Genomic DNA, 25244 nt, shown 5'->3' on the forward strand with positions numbered 1-25244 from the left:
TTTCAATTTGTTTGTACTTCAAACAAACAATTGACAATGACAGGCATATGCTACATGTATTTCCGAACGTACAAAGGATGAGGGAGGGGAAGGGGGCATGGATTTACTGTCGTTGTTCCCTGTCCCAACATTTTGTTTTCGCTGAACGATATTTTCATATAAAAAATGCATTTAGTTTTTCCGTGAGATATCTCTTCATTATTTCTAACAGCGGTTTGAACATTACCGTTTGAAAATTACTTTTGTAACTTTCAAGTGCCTAGCTTGGGATTCTCATTGAGCCTATACATTTGCATGTTGTAAATATTATATATTTATTGCGAGTCACTTCTGTTACATTTTTTTTTTCATATTCGAACTCCTACACAATCTGCGAATCTTATGCTTTTTTTTTTTTTTTTTTTTTTTTTTGCTAAGGTTATTTGCAATTCTTTTATACAATTAAAACAATAACAATGTGTATTATGTCTCATTCAGACAAACAGGTGAGTTTCCTTTACAAATATGAATATGAGCTTTTACACAAGTAATGTAATACACACATGTTGATGAGTATGTGTACAGTGTTTAATATACCTGTGTACAAACTCTTGAGTTTTTTTTTTGTTGTTGTTGGTTTTTTTTTTTTAGATTTACGTATAACTAACAATCACTACTATGCCTAAATGTAAATCCATGCATATATGTTAGTCTAATTTATCATATTCGATTTATTATATCCTCTTGCACTAACTTTCATGTTAGAAATGAGCTCTTTCCACTCTTGTTGATAACACAGCATTCAGTTTCAAAGTTTTTATTATTGCTCATGTATGGTGAACATCTTATTAAAATAATTTCCTAACTTTTGTTTTCAGTTATACATGTATTTATCTGACTTATTTGGATTCACATTCTCTCCAACCTGATTTTGAATTGAAATCAACTTCATTATTGGCTACAAAAAATAATTCCACTTTCATGGTTTGATTGCTATATACAGATAATTATGCACTGGATTATGAAGTACAAGTCATACAGATGCATGTTTATGTATGTATTTAAATTGATTTCTGGCCAGGTGATGAAATGGATGTAAATTGTTTCATAGACATGCATTATTGGTGTGTTTTGACATGAATATATGTGGCACTTGTTAGTTAGTGTTTTTTGTTTTTTTTTACTGTTGTTCCTGCTCATTAACATTACATACAGAATCCATGAAGTCAGTTTAGCGCTTTTCAGTACTTTCAGTACTTTGATTAATTATTGCGTGCTTTAAATGAATCAAATAAATCTGTATTATCAATTAATGAGAGCAATATTGAGTTACTGTTCTCTTTTATTGAATTAACGATATCATTTGTTTTAATAAGAGCACGATTATTACAAGATCATCGTTTGAATATCTCTCTCTCTCTCTCTCTCTCTCTCTCTCTCTCTCTCTCTCATCCCATACACTCGTACAGTGTTGTATAAGCAAATTATCTATGCACAAACAATTTATGTACCTAAACGATTTCCTGATTTATAAATCTGCAATACTCTGACCAGTAAATCATACAGTATAAGGATTCATGCACAATACAGGGTAAATATTATACTCTGATACCTACCCTGGTTGAAGATAGCTGATCGGCACGGGCTAAGTGTGTCGCAGTCTGTACAATGGACATTGTTGTTTACTGTTGGAATAAAAATGGAGTGTATCGTTTTGTTTCATGGATTATGCTAATAAAGAGAGTTTTATTACTACTTTGAGTATTTTCGACAAATGTACACGTACATCTGCGGCCCTTTACAGATATTACGAGTAGACCCAGGTAAATAGTCATCCGCATTCGGTGCTTTTTCATGGCGAGCATACATGACCATGTCTTCTTTATACGTACAGTAACATTTATGTATTTGCATTTTGCTTGAAGTAAGCGTGAATGGTATAGATTTTATACCCTTTGCTTATTCCATTTCATCAATAGATAATAGATGAAATATTTCTCCGCGTTTTTGTATAGTTTTGACATATTTATTGCAAATGTACGCACATTCACATAAAGAAAAGGCATTCTATATTTATTTATCCAAAGCTTTTAGAATGATTTACTACTGTACGATATGTTTATTGTAATTTTGAGCACTGCGTGGTGTTTCAAATCGTGATTTCATTTCTTCTTGATGTCCTATAAATTAGTATCGGAGATGTACGTGTTACCTGTCGAAGCTACCCGCACAGGTAAATCGAAGACACTGATGTGAAGTGAAGCGTAGCAAAACTCGTCCCTTTATATATCATGCGAATCCTGATACATATAACAATAGAATATCCAACTAATATGGCGGATTAGCAGAGAAATATAGCGGACATATAGAATTATACTACATTTATTAATTCATGTCAGCTTTAAAACGCCTGACGAAAGAGATGGGTCTTTAAATCTCTTAAAGGGCCTATGCAATGAAATCGTATTTGATTGTGTTTAAAAAGAATTTTCTTTACTGAGTTGAGCGTATCAATCGTATAATGTGGCTATTTTAACTGCTTTCAAAATGCAATGAAGCAAAAATAGAAACGATCGAAAACGAGGCTATTCAGCTGTGACGTCACAACGGGATCACCCATGGCGGATAGTATGGACTGATTGATTGATTGTTTTGCTGTTTTCCGCCACACTCAACAATCTATAAGTTGAAATGGTGGCGCCCAGTTTTTTAGTGGTGGAAGAGAGAACCCAGATACAATGTACCTGGGAAGAGACCACCGACCTTCCGAAAGTAAATAGGGAAAGGCTAGTATGGAATATGAGACCAACAGTAGTTTATGCAATGATTTAAGCGGTATTTGATCGGATTAAGAAATAATTGAATGTTCTGGTGTCGAATTCGAGACACAACCATACCTTTTTGAGCCGAAAGATGACCCAGATCAAAATCGTTCGCCTCAAAACAGCCCTACTACCAACGAAGAACGAGTCGGAAACAATAAATTATTGAATAACTGATTAGTTCATTATAATCTATCGATCCGTTTTTGCTATCAAATAAAGAAGTAAATATTTTTGATAGTTTGTTTGCATATAGATAAAATAAAAGACATGACAAACAAGAATATTTCTAAAAATGAAACACGAAATTCGTACTCCTGATGGTGCGCCTATGAAGCAGTGAATATTGAGCTGTTAACATATCAATAACTCATATTTATGAAATGATGGAATTAGTTTGTCAGTAAATGGAAATTCAAATATTATAGATCTTGCATGTTTTGATAAACCAGTTGTACTTGCAGCCATTACTGACGACAGGTCCAAGATATCTGTTAGAAATTCAAAAAGTGATAGAAAAACCAGGGAAAGCCTGTATAACGCAACACAATGGATTTTATCCAGTGTCTTCATCCATCTGTGTTATGTTTATAAACAGCATCATGAGTTGCCAGAAACAAATGGTTATGTTGCACGAGGTTATTTCTTAGTTAACATTGAAGGCACATGCTCGGATTTAGAGGGATGGGGACTGGAATTTACAAAGTATGTTTTCGTGACATATGGGGAACAATGAATTATTATATTTGTACACCAAGTAATGAGGTCGAAACCTACATATAAAGTATTCTCAAAGTAATGTACATGCATAATGGAATGTTTGCTTATGTTGACTGAATCTTTTCCTTTGTTAGTAAATTTACGTTCAAGGAAGGGGCCTCCGTCCCCGAGTTGTTAGAGCATCGCGCTCAAAATCACACGGCCTCTCACCTCTGGTCGGCGCGGGTTCAAATCCCGCTCGCGCCGGTAAGTGAGAAAGTTTGCCAGTTTACTTTTGGAAGGTCGGTGGTCTCTTCCCAGGTACATTGTATCTGGGTTCTCTCTTCCACCAATAAAAACTGGGCGCCACCAGATAACTGAAAAATTGTTGAGTGTGGCGGAAAACAGCAAACAAACAAACGTTCAAGGAACTGACGGCGTGACTCGGAAGGATTATCATCTATTAATTTGAAACATATGCCCTAATGTTCTTTTATTTAGTGACCTCTTCTTTTTCCGACATACTAGTACATTGCGTAGACAAAATTGAAAGATTTACAGGTTAAATTTCCCCAAGTTTTGGAATAAAAACTACATCCAGTGAAATTATTGATAATTGATTTCTACTTATCAATATATCGTAGGTTTTACAGTTTTTGACAGAACATGTAAAATGAGAGCATATGTTGTCCGAAAAAGAATAATCAAATTGTCTCTTGAAACATGGCAATCTTTAATTTGAGTGTACGACTTTTTATATTTGTACCAAACTTCTTATGTGACAACTGTACATATGATAAATGTTTTAATGCGAGGGGCAGCAACCATTCTGTTAGAGTCTGTGCCACTTGAAGAATCCATAGAGTGATACCTTCTTATACTGGGCGACATGTCTATCAGTATTGCATCGGTATTGTGTATATTCATGGTTGTTCGGTGGTTAAACGAAAAAGTGAAGATATGTGAAGACAACAAACAGCAATCAAACTCCTACAAGCGATATAAAATAGAGAGTTGGGGAAAACACGGACCCCCGGGCACACCAGAGTCGGCACCAGGTGCCTAGGAGGAGTCCACCGTGAGCCCTATATCTTGATAAGGTAAACGGAGTTAGCCGTAGTGAAAATCAGTGTGGCTTAACAATCGGTATGAAACACGTCAGACAGAAAATCTCGTCGATATATAGGATGTATATTTAATTGCTGAGATAAAATTTAGAAATTCATTTCAAAATTAAGGATTATCTCTCCCATGCATAGCTCTTATCCTTGGACGAATTTGGCTCCAGGTTTTGGCACTCTAGTTTTCCTTTTAGCTCTTACAAGTTTATTGTTATTTCGAATTTCCAAAATTTCGGTTTGAACATCACTGAAGAAATATTATTTGTTGAAATGCGCATCTGGTGCATCAAAATTGGTACTGTATAAGTTTTGCATATAAATGTCGAATTGAAGACCAAAGCAAGTTCTGCATTAAAAAATCGGTCAGCTAACAAAGGAACAGTGATAAATTTCATAAATTCTTTAAAGATTACAAAATTAAGAATAGGGCAAGCACGGAGTTCCGAAATCTAATACATATCATACTGACGAAAAAAGTTGTAGGGTTCGCTATTGTGAAAGATATTTCAAGTATATAGTTTTATGTTGACGATTTATATCAATGTGATCATCTGATCTGCTCTGAACTACACACAACTTGTCTGTACATCATCATGTTAGCTTACACGTGAATAGATATCGGAACACAATGAATGTAAAATAAATGAATGTAAAATACCCTTCAGTCATTTACTACTTTGTTTGTAACATATATTGATTAATTTTTATGATTGTGAAATGAAATAATCAGTTATTGATTTTATTGTTTATTAGCAAAACAACAAGTGTAAAAACAGTAGGTACACGTAGGATCGCGGAAACCCGACAAAATAGTTCTACATTTAACAGAAATCGTGGAAACCCGACAAAATAGATCTACATTTAACAGGAGGTGGTACACAACATCCAATCATGTGGAAGACATGAAACCGATATGCTTTCAATAAGTATCTGTAAATTATTTTTTTTTTTCCTTAGGGAAGTTTATTATCTATCACTGTTCTGATAATCTATTGATTAAGTGGTATAGATGGGAAAATAATGAATGCGACATTTTTTTAATCTCTGCAATAACTGTAGTGGAATTCGTCAATATTTTAAAGAATATCTTATTCCACTAATTCATAATTGATAACAAGGCTTGTAGGTTAATATCCCTTTTCCATGCCTCATGATAAATAGTTGTTCGATTAGATTTTATTTAATTATTCAATTCCTCTGATGACAACTGTCTATCCATTTTGTATTTTTAATATTTTTTCTGTCAAAAGTCATTTCATTGAAATCTCTAATCATTAAGACAAGCTCCTATCAGCTCAAAATATTCTCTTACTACAACTCTAATATCAAAGTAATGAACAATATCCTGGTATATTGTTGACTTATCGATTACATGACACTCGTCATCAAAGACAGTCCTTACGAAGGATTTAGAAGAAGCTGTTGAAAAAAGTTGTTTTCTAGTATCAGATGAAAACAGAGCGACAGAGAAATGGAATTTTTCCTCACGGCTGTTTCTTGTTCTTATTAGGACTATTGTGTATATTTGGCGAGCACGAATGTTTCTGTAAAGTACAAAGTTTGCAACATAGACTTAGCTTTTAAATTATTCACTGTCACAATTACAATATGTTCACGTAAATAAAACCGAAATTTGATAATTCCAAAATCACCAGCCAATTTTGCATATGGTAGTACAGCATTTATCGAGTCAATCCATAAGGCTTAAATAATGAAATAAAAATTATATGTTTTATCGCAGTTTTAGTGCATTATCAAGTACATATCATGACCTCTTTGCACTTAGGATGACAAGGAATGGCTTACTCTTCCCATTCTCTCTAAATGTTAATTGATAAAATGTAACACTCACTTTATTCTTTATCTGTTAGATAACGAATAAAGTGAGCATTACACAGATATGTTATATCTGTCCAAAAGTGAAAAAGTGCAAAAATCAAAGAGTATGCAAATAATGTAGTCTGATATTCAGCATACAAGGAATAATTAGTATGTTACATTTTTTTTTAGAATTTGATACGAAGAACATAATGATGAAAAAGTGATCATCTGATATATTTGTAATTATAACTTTCAAAATGTCATGAAACCATGTAACATAAGCATAGTCGATACCCTTATTAGTTAGTTGCCAGTATTTACCGGTAAGCTTAAACATCGATTATAGTCAGAACATGCTCTCGCGTATTAAATCAACTTGTAGACATTTATCAACGCCCTCTGGGGATGAATATGGGAAAGTCGGCAATAGAAAAACTAAAGTCATTCTGCTCTACATCACTAGTGACGGAAAATAAATTATGGATTGACTAACCTTAAACATGAAATTTAGATTTCAAAATTGAAAGACAAAGTTGACGTTCATTACTGTAGATTTTATCGTCTTAGCAGGAAATAATTCCATAACCCACAATCCAAAGGAAAACCACAAAGTATAATAGTCTTCAGAACATGTTTTTACACATTTTATTCAATAAAATAAAACATTTTCACTTTTGACCGATACAATTTTACACATTTAGTTATTTACTCTGTATTTCACTAATGCTTTTTGTTTTCACTCTCATTGACCTGAAGTTGATTAAGATATTGAAAATTACTTCCTGTGTTCATTCCTTAATGAAAAACAGGGATAGCTTCATCAAGTTTGTAGAATCTGTAATAACTTGTATACAGATTAATGAGAAACTAAAACTGAGAGTGACTTGATTGCCGATTAAGTAACCACTAACAATGGGTCGTGATGATTTACTAGTAATAAAAGATTGTCCTTTTTTTTTTTGTCTGTGGAAAGAATGAAAAATTTCATGCAGTTGTGAGGAAATCGTTGTTTTTATTCATTTGAAAAAAAAAATGTTTAGCCTGGTTTCCAAGCCCTTTTATGCTGCACTCGGAAAGCCTCGGGAACCAAACTAAAAATGCTGAGGTTAGTCTCGAGATTTTCTGGCGTTTACATACTCCTCGCGTCTTTCGAAACTCTCGATAACTTGTCAGTTTTTATGTTTATACAACTTCCGTAATTTTGAAAATATAAAATGGATGCTCTCGGGGTATTTGACTCATTGGAAATACAGGGAAATCTAAATTCAGCTGGTTAGCAGTGCTAATAAGTTTATTGAAACAGTGCTGTGGCATTATCTTTTGTTCTACATAGTCTAATATATATCATATTACAATAGTTAAATATATGGATAAGTCGGAGCGCATTGGACAGTTACGTGTGAAAAAGGAGACATATAATTGCGATTTTATTGTAACTCAGAAATGTACTAAACCAACCTCATTAATCCAGCTAAGTTTCATGACAATGCATTATATTAGAATCACATTTCAGTTAATATCCATCTGAATACTACACCACGGAGGACGGGGCTTTTAACACATCTAAAAATGCAAATTAACGACCACACCTCTATCTATATCAGTTTTAACAAACACTGCTAGACAACAGTCTTTTGTAGAATTTTCCTCATCTTCGTTTCGAGATTTTTACAAGAATCATATCCAAATCGTCAAAATCCGAAAAATCGGTTGTTTTTACGACACAAAAATTATACTTTTCGTAGTTTCTCTTATTTCACCGTTTATGATTTCATCTATGATGTCGTCAGATTCGTTTATGATTTCATCTATGATGTCGTCAGATTCATTCAATCTCATTTCGCTGTAAGAATTTTGAGTGATGAATTCGCAATCCGTCTTTTGGACGACTGAGGAAAAATGAATGGGTGTTCAAGTATATAATACTATCACAAACCTTACTTCTGTGTGTACAGTAATATGTTTGCAATGTCACAAAACATTCACGAAATATTTAAAATAGTGTTGGGAAAGGTGATTGAAGTGAATAATGACTAAAGAAGAAAATATGTTCAACCAACTATCAGAATACAAGGATGAAATTGTCATATCTAAATTAACAAGAAATGGGACTTGCATATTTTGATATTCTTTTTTATTGAATAAATAAATCTGGGACATGGACCGAAGTTAAGGTTTTAGTCACAAGACGGAGACCTGGACCGGATAAGATATTTTTGAAAACGTGGCTAAATTAGTATTCTGTGGTAATGACGCATATAGATGAGCTTCCTGAAACACAAGAAATTGAAGAGAGAGACAACATATTGGAGAGTAATATTTATTCATGGTTCGATTTTTCTCCATGGTTTACATATGTTACTGGACAATATCCTTGATTCGGGGGTCTATGTGGATTACTGTGGTTGCGTCCCCTTTTAGAAATGAATACTAAAATGGTAGTTCAACGTGCGAAGAAACAGATAACATTAATGCATTGTGTTGTTTTCAGTCAAAAACTTTCCGACAGCCAAAATAATGCATCAATATTTTCTGCTTCTATCGCACGTAGAACTACAATTTTAGTATAGTTTTGTTTCTGAGAAAATCTTTCATATGTTGATATAAGTTATCTGACAATTCGTTATTGATAAAGGTGTTACTTATTCGTTTAAATTTTCTCTCGGGTTGACTTTCTTAGTCATTTTCCCGGGTAATAGTCATGCCAAAGTCACGTGATTTGTCACCGTATTAATAAATCAAACGTCATCCATATATATACGTAAAGGTGAATATAACGAACAGTGATCAATCTCACAACTACGGCAAAAAATACAAAGTTAATAGTTGGACAAACATGGACCCTGGGCATACTAGATGTGGGATTAGTTACCTATGGAGAAAAATCATCCCTTGTCGACCGGTCACACCCGCCGTGAGCCCAATATCTTGATCAGGTAAACGGAGTTATCCGTAGTTATATGCAGTGTGTAAAGAACGTCCAAACAATTGGTATAAAGCACGTCAGACCGCATTTGACTCAATAAATGTCGAGATGAAGGCCACGGCAAGATTTTTTTTCTCATTTAGAAGCTTTTGAATATATTCTACTTCATAAGAATATAAAAACAGGTCAGCTAACAAATTAGTGTGCATGGGAATTCCAACAAACTGTTGGAAGACCTGATCACCAAAGAGTACGAAGATACATGTATTTTCAATGAATAACTCCAGCATCTTTTTAATATCAACTTCAGAGTACTTGTGCGTAGAATCAGAGTGTCTATAAACAAAATAATTCTTCGAATGACTGATCACTAGATATGAAAATTTTATTTTCCCAGTTTGTTGAAGAAGCAACCGCGTATGATGTCAAAAAGTCTTTAATTTATCGTGTGGAATGGTCGTGTAAAGTATTGATAAGTCATACGTTTTGATGCTGTTGATTTAAGAAGAAAATTGTGATTTCAAATTTACTAAACGTTTTTTGGAATCCACATTGCATTTAAACCACTTCTGGCATATGTCGTGACACAATACGTTTAAAGTTACTCCTTCACAGCTGTTAATATTTTCGTAAGGAACAAGGATAGGGGCTTGGTAGAACATTTGCTGGATTCAGCAATGTATCTTAAGTATAGATTCAAATTGTTCAAATGATAGTACAGAGGGCATGGTGAGTTCACAATTGAGGAACAAAATTTTATATTTGAATACGTAAGGAAAAATCTTTAAAAATCTTTTTCTTTTGAGCAACAGTGTCATGATTAGTCGTATTAATATATCATCACCCTCAGGTAGTACAGATACAGGTATCTTCCTCAGGTAGTACAGATACAGGTATCACCCACAGGTAACACAGATACAGGTCTCAACCACAGGTAACACAGATACAGGTATCAACCACAGGTAGTACAGATACAGGTATCAAACACAGGTAGTACAGATACAGGTATCACCCACAGGTAGTACAGATACAGGTATCACCCACAGGTAGTACAGATACAGGTATCACCCACAGGTAGTACAGATACAGGTATCAAACACAGGTAATACATATACAGGTATCACCCACAGGTAGTACAGATACAGGTATCACTGACAGGTAGTACAGATACAGGTATCAGACACAGGTAATACAGATACAGGCATCACCCACAGGTAATACAGATACAGATATCACCCACAGGTAGTATATATACAGGTATCACCCACAGGTAGTACATACACAGATATCACCCACAGGTAGTACAGATACAGGTATCACCCACAGGTAGTACAGATACAGGTATCACCCACAGGTAGTACAGATACAGATATCACCCACAGGTAGTACAGATACAGGTATCACCCACAGGTAGTACAGATACAGGTATCACACACAGGTAGTACAGATACAGATTTGTTTGATATTCGTAGGATTGGTTAACTATATATCGTTAACTGATTGGTGACTGTATTATCTGCCATAAGAAATTAAATAAAATCATTATTAAAATTATTATATAAATAAAAAATATAATTTATTTCATTAATTTTTACTTTTTATTTAGTTTTTATAAATATAAGTTACTTCTTTATTTCATTATGATTTATGACATACGACCATCACATGTATGTGTCCGGCCATCAAAAGACAGTACCGCAGTCATCAGACGTGTTGGTACACGATGGTCCTTATTTATTTATATTTATTTATTTTTAAACCATGGGACCACCCATACGTCCCATACGGAGCATATGGAATGTTACTACAACACACTTCAACTTCACTATGTTGGTGCATTTGGGAGGTGTTGGAGGGTGAGGCTGGATCGCAATGAGATGGATAGTATTATGGCAGATAATACAGTCACCAATCGGTTAACGATATATAGTTAACCAATCCTATGAATATCAAACAAACACAGGTAGTACAGACACAGGTATCACCCACAGGTAGTACAGATAGAGGTATCACCCACAGGTAGTACAGACACAGGTATCACCCACAGGTAGTACATATACAGGTATCACCCACAGGTAGTACAGATACAGGTATCACCCACAGGTAGTACAGATACAGGTATCACCCACAGGTAGTACAGATAGAGGTATCACCCACAGGTAGTACATATACAGGTATCACCCACAGGTAGTACATATACAGGTATCACCCACAGGTAGTACATATACAGGTATCACCCACAGGTAGTACAGACACAGATATCAAATACAGGTAGTACAGATACAGGTATCACCCACAGGTAGTACAGATACAGGTATCACCCACAGGTAGTACAGATAGAGGTATCACCCACAGGTAGTACATATACAGGTATCACCCACAGGTAGTACAGATACAGGTATCACCCACAGGTAGTACAGATACAGATATTACCCACAGGTAGTACAGATACAGGTATCACACACAGGTAGTACAGATACAGGTATCACACACAGGTAGTACAGATACAGGTATCACCCACAGGTAGTACAGATACAGGTATCACCCACAGGTAGTACAGATACAGGTATCACCCACAGGTAGTACATATACAGGTATCACCCACAGGTAGTACAGACACAGATATCAAATACAGGTAGTACAGATACAGGTATCACCCACAGGTAGTACAGACACAGGTATCACCCACAGGTAGTACAGATACAGGTATCACCCACAGGTAGTACAGATACAGGTATCAAACACAGGTAGTACAGATACAGGTATCACCCACAGGTAGTACAGATACAGATATTACCCACAGGTAGTACAGATACAGGTATCAAACACAGGTAGTACATATACAGGTATCACCCACAGGTAGTACAGATACAGGTATCACTGACAGGTAGTACAGATACAGGTATCAAACACAGGTAGTACAGATACAGGTATCACCCACAGGTAGTACATATACAGGTATCAAACACAGGTAGTACAGATACAGGTATCACCCACAGGTAGTACAGATACAGATATTACCCACAGGTAGTACAGATACAGGTATCACCCACAGGTAGTACAGACACAGATATATAATACAGGTAGTACAGATACAGGTATCACCCACAGGTAGTACAGATACAGGTATCACCCACAGGTAGTACAGATACAGATATTACCCACAGGTAGTACAGATACAGGTATCACCCACAGGTAGTACAGATACAGGTATCACCCACAGGTAGTACAGATACAGGTATCACCCACAGGTAGTACAGATACAGGTATCACCCACAGGTAGTACAGATACAGGTATCAAACACAGGTAGTACAGATACAGGTATCACCCACAGGTAGTACATATACAGGTATCAAACACAGGTAGTACAGATACAGGTATCACCCACAGGTAGTACAGATACAGATATTACCCACAGGTAGTACAGATACAGGTATCACCCACAGGTAGTACAGATACAGGTATCACCCACAGGTAGTACAGATACAGATATTACCCACAGGTAACACAGATACAGGTATCAAACGCAGGTAGTGCAGATAGAGTTCTCACCCACAGGTAGTACATATACAGGTATCACCCACAGGTAGTACAGATACAGGTATCACCCACAGGTAGTACAGATACAGGTATCACCCAGAGGTAGTACATATACAGGTATCACCCACAGGTAGTACAGATACAGGTATCACCCACAGGTAGTACATATACAGGTATCACCCACAGGTAACACAGATACAGGTATCACCCACAGGTAGTACATATACAGGTATCACCCACAGGTAGTATAGATACATATATCACCCACAGGTTATACAGATACAGATATCACACACAGGTACTACAGATACAGGTATCACCCACAGGTAGTACAGATAGAGGTATCATCCACAGGTAGTACAGATACAGGTATCACCCACAGGTAGTACATATACAGGTATCACCCACAGGTAGTACAGATACAGGTATCACCCACAGGTAGTACATATACAGGTATCACCCACAGGTAGTACAGATACAGGTATCAAACACAGGTAGTACAGATACAGGTATCACCGACAGGTAGTACAGATACAGGTATCACCCACAGGTAGTACATATACAGGTATCACCCACAGGTAGTACAGATACAGGTATCACCCACAGGTAGTACAGATACAGGTATCAGACACAGTTAGTACAGATACAGATATCACCCACAGGTAGTAAATATAGAGGTATCATCCACAGGTAGTACATATAGAGGTATCATCCACAGGTAGTACATATACAGGTATCAAACACAGGTAGTACAGATACAGATATCACCCACAGGTAACACAGATACAGGTATCAAACGCAGGTAGTGCAGATAGAGTTCTCACCCACAGGTAGTACAGATACAGGTATCACCCACAGGTAGTACATATACAGGTATCACCCACAGGTAACACAGATACAGGTATCACCCACAGGTAGTATAGATACATATATCACCCACAGGTTATACAGATACAGATATCACCCACAGGTAACACAGATACAGGTATCAAACGCAGGTAGTGCAGATAGAGTTCTCACCCACAGGTAGTACATATACAGGTATCACCCACAGGTAGTACAGATACAGGTATCACCCACAGGTAGTACAGATACAGGTATCACCCACAGGTAGTACAGATACAGGTATCACCCACAGGTAACACAGATACAGGTATCACCCACAGGTAGTACATATACAGGTATCACCCACAGGTAGTATAGATACATATATCACCCACAGGTTATACAGATACAGATATCACACACAGGTAGTACAGATACAGGTATCACCCACAGGTAGTACAGATAGAGGTATCATCCACAGGTAGTACAGATACAGGTATCACCCACAGGTAGTACATATACAGGTATCACCCACAGGTAGTACAGATACAGGTATCACCCACAGGTAGTACATATACAGGTATCACCCACAGGTAGTACAGATACAGGTATCACCCACAGGTAGTACAGATACAGGTATCAGACACAGTTAGTACAGATACAGATATCACCCACAGGTAGTACATATAGAGGTATCATCCACAGGTAGTACATATACAGGTATCAAACACAGGTAGTACAGATACAGATATCACCCACAGGTAACACAGATACAGGTATCAAACGCAGGTAGTGCAGATAGAGTTCTCACCCACAGGTAGTACAGATACAGGTATCACCCACAGGTAGTACATATACAGGTATCACCCACAGGTAACACAGATACAGGTATCACCCACAGGTAGTATAGATACATATATCACCCACAGGTTATACAGATACAGATATCACCCACAGGTAACACAGATACAGGTATCAAACGCAGGTAGTGCAGATAGAGTTCTCACCCACAGGTAGTACAGATACAGGTATCACCCACAGGTAGTACAGATACAGGTATCACCCACAGGTAGTACAGATACAGGTATCACCCACAGGTAGTATAGATACATATATCACCCACAGGTTATACAGATACAGATATCACCCACAGGTAACACAGATACAGGTATCAAACGCAGGTAGTGCAGATAGAGTTCTCACCCACAGGTAGTACAGATAGAGGTATCACCCACAGGTAGTACAGATACAGGTATCAGACACAGTTAGTACAGATACAGATATCACCCACAGGTAGTACAGATACAGGTATCACCCACAGGTAACACAGATACAGGTATCACCCACAGGTAGTACATATACAGGTATCACCCACAGGTAGTACAGATACAGGTATCACCCACAGGTAGTACAGATACAGGTATCACCCACAGGTAGTACAGATACAGGTATCACCCACAGGTAGTACAGATACAGGTATCACCCACAGGTAACACAGATACAGGTATCACCCACAGGTAGTACATATACAGGTATCACCCACAGGTAGTATAGATACATATATCACCCACAGGTTATACAGATACAGATATCACACACAGGTACTACAGATACAGGTATCACCCACAGGTAGTACAGATAGAGGTATCATCCACAGGTAGTACAGATACAGGTATCACCCACAGGTAGTACATATACAGGTATCACCCACAGGTAGTACAGATACAGGTATCACCCACAGGTAGTACAGATACAGGTATCACCCACAGGTAGTACAGTCAAACGCAGGTAGTGCAGATAGAGTTCTCACCCACAGGTAGTACAGATACAGGTATCACCCACAGGTAGTACAGATACAGGTATCACCCACAGGTAGTACAGATACAGGTATCATCCACAGGTAGTACAGATACAGGTATCACCCACAGGTAGTACAGATACAGGTATCACCCACAGGTAGTACAGATACAGGTATCATCCACAGGTAGTACAGATACAGGTATCACCCACAGGTAGTACAGATACAGGTATCACCCACAGGTAGTACATATACAGGTATCACCCACAGGTAACACAGATACAGGTATCACCCACAGGTAGTACATATACAGGTATCACCCACAGGTAGTATAGATACATATATCACCCACAGGTTATACAGATACAGATATCACACACAGGTACTACAGATACAGGTATCACCCACAGGTAGTACAGATAGAGGTATCATCCACAGGTAGTACAGATACAGGTATCACCCACAGGTAGTACATATACAGGTATCACCCACAGGTAGTACAGATACAGGTATCACCCACAGGTAGTACATATACAGGTATCACCCACAGGTAGTACAGATACAGGTATCAAACACAGGTAGTACAGATACAGGTATCACCCACAGGTAGTACAGATACAGGTATCACCCACAGGTAGTACATATAGAGGTATCATCCACAGGTAGTACATATAGAGGTATCATCCACAGGTAGTACATATACAGGTATCAAACACAGGTAGTACAGATACAGATATCACCCACAGGTAACACAGATACAGGTATCAAACGCAGGTAGTGCAGATAGAGTTCTCACCCACAGGTAGTACAGATACAGGTATCACCCACAGGTAGTACATATACAGGTATCACCCACAGGTAACACAGATACAGGTATCACCCACAGGTAGTATAGATACATATATCACCCACAGGTTATACAGATACAGATATCACCCACAGGTAACACAGATACAGGTATCAAACGCAGGTAGTGCAGATAGAGTTCTCACCCACAGGTAGTACATATACAGGTATCACCCACAGGTAGTACAGATACAGGTATCACCCACAGGTAGTACAGATACAGGTATCACCCACAGGTAGTACAGATACAGGTATCACCCACAGGTAACACAGATACAGGTATCACCCACAGGTAGTACATATACAGGTATCACCCACAGGTAGTATAGATACATATATCACCCACAGGTTATACAGATACAGATATCACACACAGGTAGTACAGATACAGGTATCACCCACAGGTAGTACAGATAGAGGTATCATCCACAGGTAGTACAGATACAGGTATCACCCACAGGTAGTACATATACAGGTATCACCCACAGGTAGTACAGATACAGGTATCACCCACAGGTAGTACATATACAGGTATCACCCACAGGTAGTACAGATACAGGTATCACCCACAGGTAGTACAGATACAGGTATCAGACACAGTTAGTACAGACACAGATATCACCCACAGGTAGTACATATAGAGGTATCATCCACAGGTAGTACATATACAGGTATCAAACACAGGTAGTACAGATACAGATATCACCCACAGGTAACACAGATACAGGTATCAAACGCAGGTAGTGCAGATAGAGTTCTCACCCACAGGTAGTACAGATACAGGTATCACCCACAGGTAGTACATATACAGGTATCACCCACAGGTAACACAGATACAGGTATCACCCACAGGTAGTATAGATACATATATCACCCACAGGTTATACAGATACAGATATCACCCACAGGTAACACAGATACAGGTATCAAACGCAGGTAGTGCAGATAGAGTTCTCACCCACAGGTAGTACAGATACAGGTATCACCCACAGGTAGTACAGATACAGGTATCACCCACAGGTAGTACAGATACAGGTATCACCCACAGGTAGTATAGATACATATATCACCCACAGGTTATACAGATACAGATATCACCCACAGGTAACACAGATACAGGTATCAAACGCAGGTAGTGCAGATAGAGTTCTCACCCACAGGTAGTACAGATAGAGGTATCACCCACAGGTAGTACAGATACAGGTATCAGACACAGTTAGTACAGATACAGATATCACCCACAGGTAGTACAGATACAGGTATCACCCACAGGTAACACAGATACAGGTATCACCCACAGGTAGTACATATACAGGTATCACCCACAGGTAGTACAGATACAGGTATCACCCACAGGTAGTACAGATACAGGTATCACCCACAGGTAGTACAGATACAGGTATCACCCACAGGTAGTACAGATACAGGTATCACCCACAGGTAACACAGATACAGGTATCACCCACAGGTAGTACATATACAGGTATCACCCACAGGTAGTATAGATACATATATCACCCACAGGTTATACAGATACAGATATCACACACAGGTACTACAGATACAGGTATCACCCACAGGTAGTACAGATAGAGGTATCATCCACAGGTAGTACAGATACAGGTATCACCCACAGGTAGTACATATACAGGTATCACCCACAGGTAGTACAGATACAGGTATCACCCACAGGTAGTACAGATACAGGTATCACCCACAGGTAGTACAGTCAAACGCAGGTAGTGCAGATAGAGTTCTCACCCACAGGTAGTACAGATACAGGTATCACCCACAGGTAGTACAGATACAGGTATCACCCACAGGTAGTACAGATACAGGTATCATCCACAGGTAGTACAGATACAGGTATCACCCACAGGTAGTACAGATACAGGTATCACCCACAGGTAGTACAGATACAGGTATCATCCACAGGTAGTACAGATACAGGTATCACCCACAGGTAGTATAGATACATATATCACCCACAGGTTATACAGATACAGATATCACCCACAGGTAACACAGATACAGGTATCAAACGCAGGTAGTGCAGATAGAGTTCTCACCCACAGGTAGTACAGATAGAGGTATCACCCACAGGTAGTACAGATACAGGTATCACCCACAGGTAGTACAGATACAGGTATCACACACAGGTAGTACATATACAGATATCAAACACAGGTAGTACATATACAGGTTCGTTCACATCATGGCCGCGTAGTGTACAATGGTGCCTTAGTAAGGGGATCAGCGTTTTTCATGATTATACATGTACATAGGGAAATCTCTTCTCAAGATCAGCAGTGTTAAGATAAGTCACATTAATATGCAAGCATCATCAGGTAGTGTAGATTCCAAATTCATTCAAATGATTAAGATAAAGCGACAGAGGAAAATAATATGCACCATTGATACTCGCAAAATTAACATTTTATACCGTCAATGCAATGGAACAAACTATTGAAGCTTACGTCAATATATTTCTTACTTTATAATTCTGTTTTATACTCTACATTTCTATTGTGGCTGACTTGAACCCGAACGCGTGCTGTTAACGAACTAGATGCTATTCAATTTATAACATTAATTTTATTCACAAAAAGTGAAAGGGATTTGGCAGCATGAATAGCCTACTTTAGCCCTCTCCCAACATCAAGGTCATATATATGTAGAGAAGTATACACACAAGTCAGGATAAGGAAAAAGTATTTATAAAAAATAGATTGATAAAGAAAACAAAACATATATACAAAGACACATACAGTTTATCATCCATTCCTGACCTTGACCTTGAACTAGATGCTATACACGATTGCATATTGGCCTTCTGGTGTTTTTTTAAAGTGAGTTTTCTTATTTACTTAAAGTGATAGACCTTAAGCAATAAAGGCCCCAGTCTGATCGGCGACTGTCATCTGAACATACACGAATTATATATCATAACAGTTTGACCATTTCTTAAATACAAAAAGGTGAGTAAACATCCAAAAAAAAAAAAAAAACCAACGAGTGGGTAGATAGGAAGAGGCAAAAAATAGAATCACCCTGAAAAACAGTTAGTATTCGTCAATTAGTATTTTAGTATGTATATTTACCACAGGTTGTAAATGAAACACCCGATCAATATCGTTTTTGAGGCATTGGAATGTAACAATGAGACACATTGATCATTTTATGGTTGAGTTCGGTAAATATCAACTTCAAGTGATAGCACGAAGGCTCCATTCTGACCGGCGACTGTCATCTGAACATATACGAATTATATATCATAACAGTTTTACTATTTCTTAAATACAAAAAGGTGAGTAAACAATGCAAACAAAAAATACCAACGAGTGCATGGATAAAGGCAAACAGAAAATCGCTCTCAAAAACAGTCTACTTTTTATGCAATCAAATGCTTATAGAAAAACTAAAATCTTGGATTTTTCAGTCTTCAAAAAGATGGAGCAGAGTCCACTATAGGTAAAAGATGTTGATTGATTGAGTATTGTTTAACGTCCCTCTCGAAAGATGTTGAAATATTATCCAAAGTAACAGCGATTTCTGAAAATATCCAAGTCCCTTATATTGACGACGGTACATCACGGATGTGTTGCATGTAAAATCCCAATGGATATTGTAAGCAATCACAGGCGCGGATCCAGGAACTAAAGTTGAGGGGGGCAGCTTCATGAGACAGGGGGTCTGGATTTTATAGATTTTATTGAGCTTAGAATATGTCTCTTATGTAGTGATTTTAACTATTTTCTGTCATTTCTAATGGTGAGAAATTAATGAAATGGCACTTTTAAGGATGAATTGGAATAAAATAAAAGTTCTTCCAATAAAATTGAAATATAAAATCAATCAAAAGATCTTGTCATTTATTTCTTTTAGAGCGTAATACATGATTGCTTTTTATCGTTCCCTTTTTCCTAAACAAGAAACCATGATTAACCGTACATTTAGAACTTTTACCCCACCCCTTTAAATTCCCCAATGAGCAATCGTGTGATATAAACCGCTGAACACATAAGTGCATTGTGATCAGATTTTTTTTGGTATTGGGTTCGATACCTCTGATATCTCTTATTTCCTTTTTGGAGGCTAATACCTTCTATTGTTTTCACCGATTTGTTTCTAAATATTGTCAAACAATAAAAATGTCAAATATCTTTTTATCACAAGAAAATATGTCAAATTCGAGGATTTTTCACTACTGTGGTTATGTCACCAGTTTTAATTGAATTTTTACCTGCTACATGTACTAGTATGCATGACGGATACAGCCGTAGCGTGCAGTGGGGTTCTTCATCATGCCAAAGCCTACCGTGATGCAAAACCTCTTTTTTCAAAGTCATATTCGAAGGACCCGTTGACTTTCATTCGCTTGCCGAAGAAAGTTACTATATACAGGTATTCATGTTCAACGTCATAGCAATAAACGTGGCCTCACGATCAAGAATCAAGCACGGACCCCGGCTGTGTAGCGAGCGCCATAACCAAACATGCACTGGGATACTGTAACCGGTCAGAATGCCTCAGATGAAGAAAAAATTCTTAGTTGAAAATGTTTTCTAATATTTTTAGTCCATATTCTGTTATATTTTAATGGTTTCGTATAACATTGAATTTCCCACTCTTTTTAAAACTACACAAGGTTTTTTTTTATACCGTGGGTTTGAATATACAGTATGTCATTTTACTTTTGAAATTCTTAAAATACAAATTTTGGATAGATGTATCCAAAACATAGGTTAAAATTCAAAATGTTTTTTTCCGAATCTGATGTCACTGATTCATATCGATGGAAAAACACTTTTGATAAACAACTTTTTGAAAGTAGCATAAGGTATGTTTTTGCAATATTAGTATTATTGAAGAAGACAGTAGCCTTTTTAGTCATGAGACTTTCTGCGTTACCTATCTGTGAAAATTAGAATTTGCAAGTATAATTCAGGCTACAGAGGGTATGGAAGGTGAAGATAACGAACAGTGATCAATCTCATAAATACTTTAAGCAATACAAAATAGAGTTGGTCAAACACGGACCCCTGGATATACCAGAGGTGGGATCGGGTACCTAGGAGGAGTAAGAATCCCCTGCCAACTGACCATACCCGCCGTGAGCCCTATATCTTGCTTAGGTAAACAGAGGTATGCCTAGTCAAGATCAGTGTGCCAAGAACGTCCTAACAATCGGTATGGGACATGTCATAGAGCATTTAACCCAATGATACATGTAAGTTGTATTGGCAAACTAGATCATTATAACCACCATGGAATTTGCGAAATGCTGACTTTAAACGAGACTGATGAAATCCCTGCACCCATCAACTTGTTTATCAATGTTACAGGTTGACCGGGTTGGCTTCCAGGTTTGACAATCAAAAACAGAAGATTTCAAACGTTTTCACTTTATATGAAAGATATATTGTACATAGTCATTCTCCACTGCTGGCTCAGGTACTCGTTACTAGCAATGTTCACATTTGGTCCAGTTTACGTTGAACCATGATTCATTACACCGGGACCTACATACACAATAAATACATAATAAGTTACACACACATTAATACCATATCTAGGGGAACTTATGTAATTACACGTGACAGCACTGCATTACTTAAACTTGCTTAAAATGCTTACTTCACAAATTACACTATTAGTTCACTTGAACTAAACTGCATTAACTGTAACTTGCACACTTTAGAATCAGTATGAATTACATTCACATTATGATACTAAAAATACGAGAGCCATACGAATACGTTCTACTCACTACTATTTCCGACATAAATACACACTATACAAACGAAATAAGTTATCAAACAACATTAAACACTTTGAAACAACAGTTATCCCAGGACCCTAAAATTAACAAGAGAAAACGTAAAAGTAAATGCTTTACTCACCTCAGAAGTCGTGTCTGTAGGAATTTCGGACTTTAACTTAGGAGTTTGACAAAAGGAGAATTTGCAGGAACTCGTGCTACTGTATTGTGTGGAACACGGTCCGAGGAGAGTGAAATCCTAAACTCAGGTGAATAAATGTTCATAGACATACTGGTGACATTGATCATAAACTAGAAATTGTTATGGAAAATTGCTCTTCATGGCTTGTAAATGATAAACTGTCTCTTCACCTTGACAAGACAGAATCCATTTTATTTGGACCAACCCGAAAAGTGAAACATGTTTTTAAAAGTTTTAAAATTCTATTAAATGGTCATGCAATCAAAGGATCTGATAGTGTTAGATATTTAGGTATACATATAGATAACTTTCTCTCGTGAGAAAATATCATTTCAAGCATCATTCCAAAAGTAAACACTAGACTTCAGTTTTTGTACAGAAATGCCTGTTGCCTAACTTTACAGTCAAAGAAGACCTTATGTTCTACTTTAATACAATGCTATTTTGATTACGCATGTTCATCTTGGTATTGTGGTATTGGTAACCCAGAACAAAGTTGTCAGATTTATTTTAAATCTAGGTCCTAACGCTAGCATTTCTTGTGACATTCTGATTCTTTTGAGCATGTTACATGTAAGAGTGGATGACAGAGTACTCAATTAAGACTGAACCATGTATTTAATATATTTCATGGTAAAGCCCCACATCATCTCTGTGATCAATTTGTACTAAACAATAATAATACTAGGAGTGATATTAACAATAATAATACTAGGAGTGATATTAACAATAATAATACTAGGAGTGATATTAACAAATACTTTTTCATACCTAACATAACTTGTTTTGTTTTTTACAGTGATATTACGTATTGGAATATTATGCCTTTCGAAACAAAAGAGTGGACAACTAAGCAATTTTTAGTAAGTTTTTTTTTTTTAAAAGCTGTAAATTCCTTATTAGACAACAACACAAGGGGTATAGCAAGCTTGTTATTTTTCAACGCATTACGCAACTACTAATCAAAACCTGCCAAAATTCTAATTGTTAGTCTTGTAATTTTTATTTATATTTTTTGTCTGTTAATCATTTCTATTATATAGATATAAGGAATATGCTAATTTCAGCTTTTATGGGATATCCTTAGGTTATTATATTATCATGTCATGTTATCCATACAGTCACTTATTCTTTGGGGGCTTCCATGGCCGAGTGGTCAGAGCATCGTGCTCAAAATCACACGGCCTCTCACCGCTGTTGGCGCGGGTTCGAATCCCACTCGCGCCGGTAAGTGAGAAAGTTTCCCAGTTTACTTTCGGAAGGTCGGTGGTCTCTTCCCAGGTACGTGGGTTCTCTCTTCCACCAATAAAAACTGCCATACATTTTGTCAGGTTTCAATTTGTAATTTTAAAGAGGTATAGCGCATTTGCTGACGAAACGACCGACTCAGAAATCTAAATGGAAAACACCGGTTTCCAATAATAGACTGGCGCGTTATATTTAAATATAAGGCCGACTTTTTTATGTTTCGTTAACCAAGGTAAATAACTGCCATAGTTTAGCATTACTGACATTTATATGAGTCATTCTTTAATCAATAAACCATTTTCTTATTTGGAATGATGGTCAGTACAACATTTTCATAGGTGCATTTATATTACACAACAATCCTTTTACATATGGCTTTACTGTCTTTTTCTGCAGCACCTTTAATAGATTTCATCAGTTCGGTTGCCTTTGGTTGATAATTCGAGTGTTTAGTTTTGCCTAAATATCATATATGACAGTTGCTACATGAGTTTTTATATTTACTTTTGAGAAGTCAAACTGTATAACAGTTCTTTTTCTCCGTTGACTTATTTTTACTTCATGCATGCTGTGCATTTGTGCCCTTTTTCCTGTAGTATTTGTTTTATTAGCTTTTCGTCAGCCACATTACGGTTTAAAAATCCTGTGCACATGGGAACATGTTAGTGTAAACAAACGGAACTACAGTGATCTCGGAATAAATTCCCTTTCTTTAAGTCGTAACTTGCAAATATTGGAAGATATGATGAAAATGACTAATATTGTTATAATATATGTATTACATTTATAACACACACACCCTCTCAAGAAAACGACCCCAAAAAATGAAAAGAAAAGAAAAGGGGGGGGGGATATTGGACTTGAACTCGGGGAATGTATGGTATAAGTGTAAGAATACCGAGTACCTAAACCACTAGGCCATCCAGAAATATAAGTTTAAAGGTTTAAAGTTTGACAGGCTACTAAGTCTCAAAGTAAATTTTGAGAACGATTTTTCATATTTTATCCATTTTCAACAATGGAGGCCACCTTAAACCAAATTTCCTCAAACGGACTTATATACAGTCATAAGCAGGTAAAACAACTTCAGTGTTTTATTTCTGGTTTAAGGTGGCCTTTTGCAACAGTTTGCAATTTTTTATGCCCATTACGTTACATCTACTATATACTCTATATAATCACGGTGATGTTTATGCTTATCAAATTTGATTTGATTTGATTTAATGTTTTCCGCCACACTCAACAATTTTTCAGTTATCTGGTGGCGCCCAGTTTTTATTGGTGGAAGAGAGAACCCAGATTCAATGTACCTGGGAAGAGACCATCGACCTTCCGAAAGTAAACTGGGAAACTTTCTCACTTACCGGCGAGAGCGGGATTCGAACCCACGCCGACAGAGGTGAGAGGCCGTGGGATATTGAGCGCGATGCTCTAACCACTCGGCCACGGAGGCCCTTTATGCTTATCAAATAAAGATACAAATACGAAGTGCGCTATACTCCTTTATAATCATGGTATTCTGTGATATTTCTTACTTGAATGAAATGAAACGAAACAACTACGTATATAGGGATTGATGGACGCAAGAACCATTAGACTGTTGCTATCCCTATATGTTTTGAAATAGAGATACAGTTCAACAATCAAAAAATCGA

The 25244-nt window shown here is 37.1% G+C and overlaps 1 long non-coding RNA gene across 1 annotated transcript; it reads right to left on the bottom strand.

Annotated features, from left to right (window-relative positions):
- Positions 1–21772: 21772 nt before the first annotated feature.
- Positions 21773–22440, bottom strand: LOC125655478 (uncharacterized). The gene is made up of 2 exons (XR_007362763.2): positions 22282–22440; positions 21773–21900 (listed from the first exon to the last, which is right to left on the bottom strand). It is a non-coding gene; the product is annotated as an uncharacterized LOC125655478 (long non-coding RNA).
- Between the last annotated feature and the right edge of the window lie 2804 nt (positions 22441–25244).

The sequence above is a fragment of the Ostrea edulis genome, chromosome 7 (genome assembly GCF_947568905.1).
Source record: "Ostrea edulis chromosome 7, xbOstEdul1.1, whole genome shotgun sequence".
Lineage (NCBI taxonomy): Eukaryota > Metazoa > Mollusca > Bivalvia > Ostreida > Ostreidae > Ostrea > Ostrea edulis.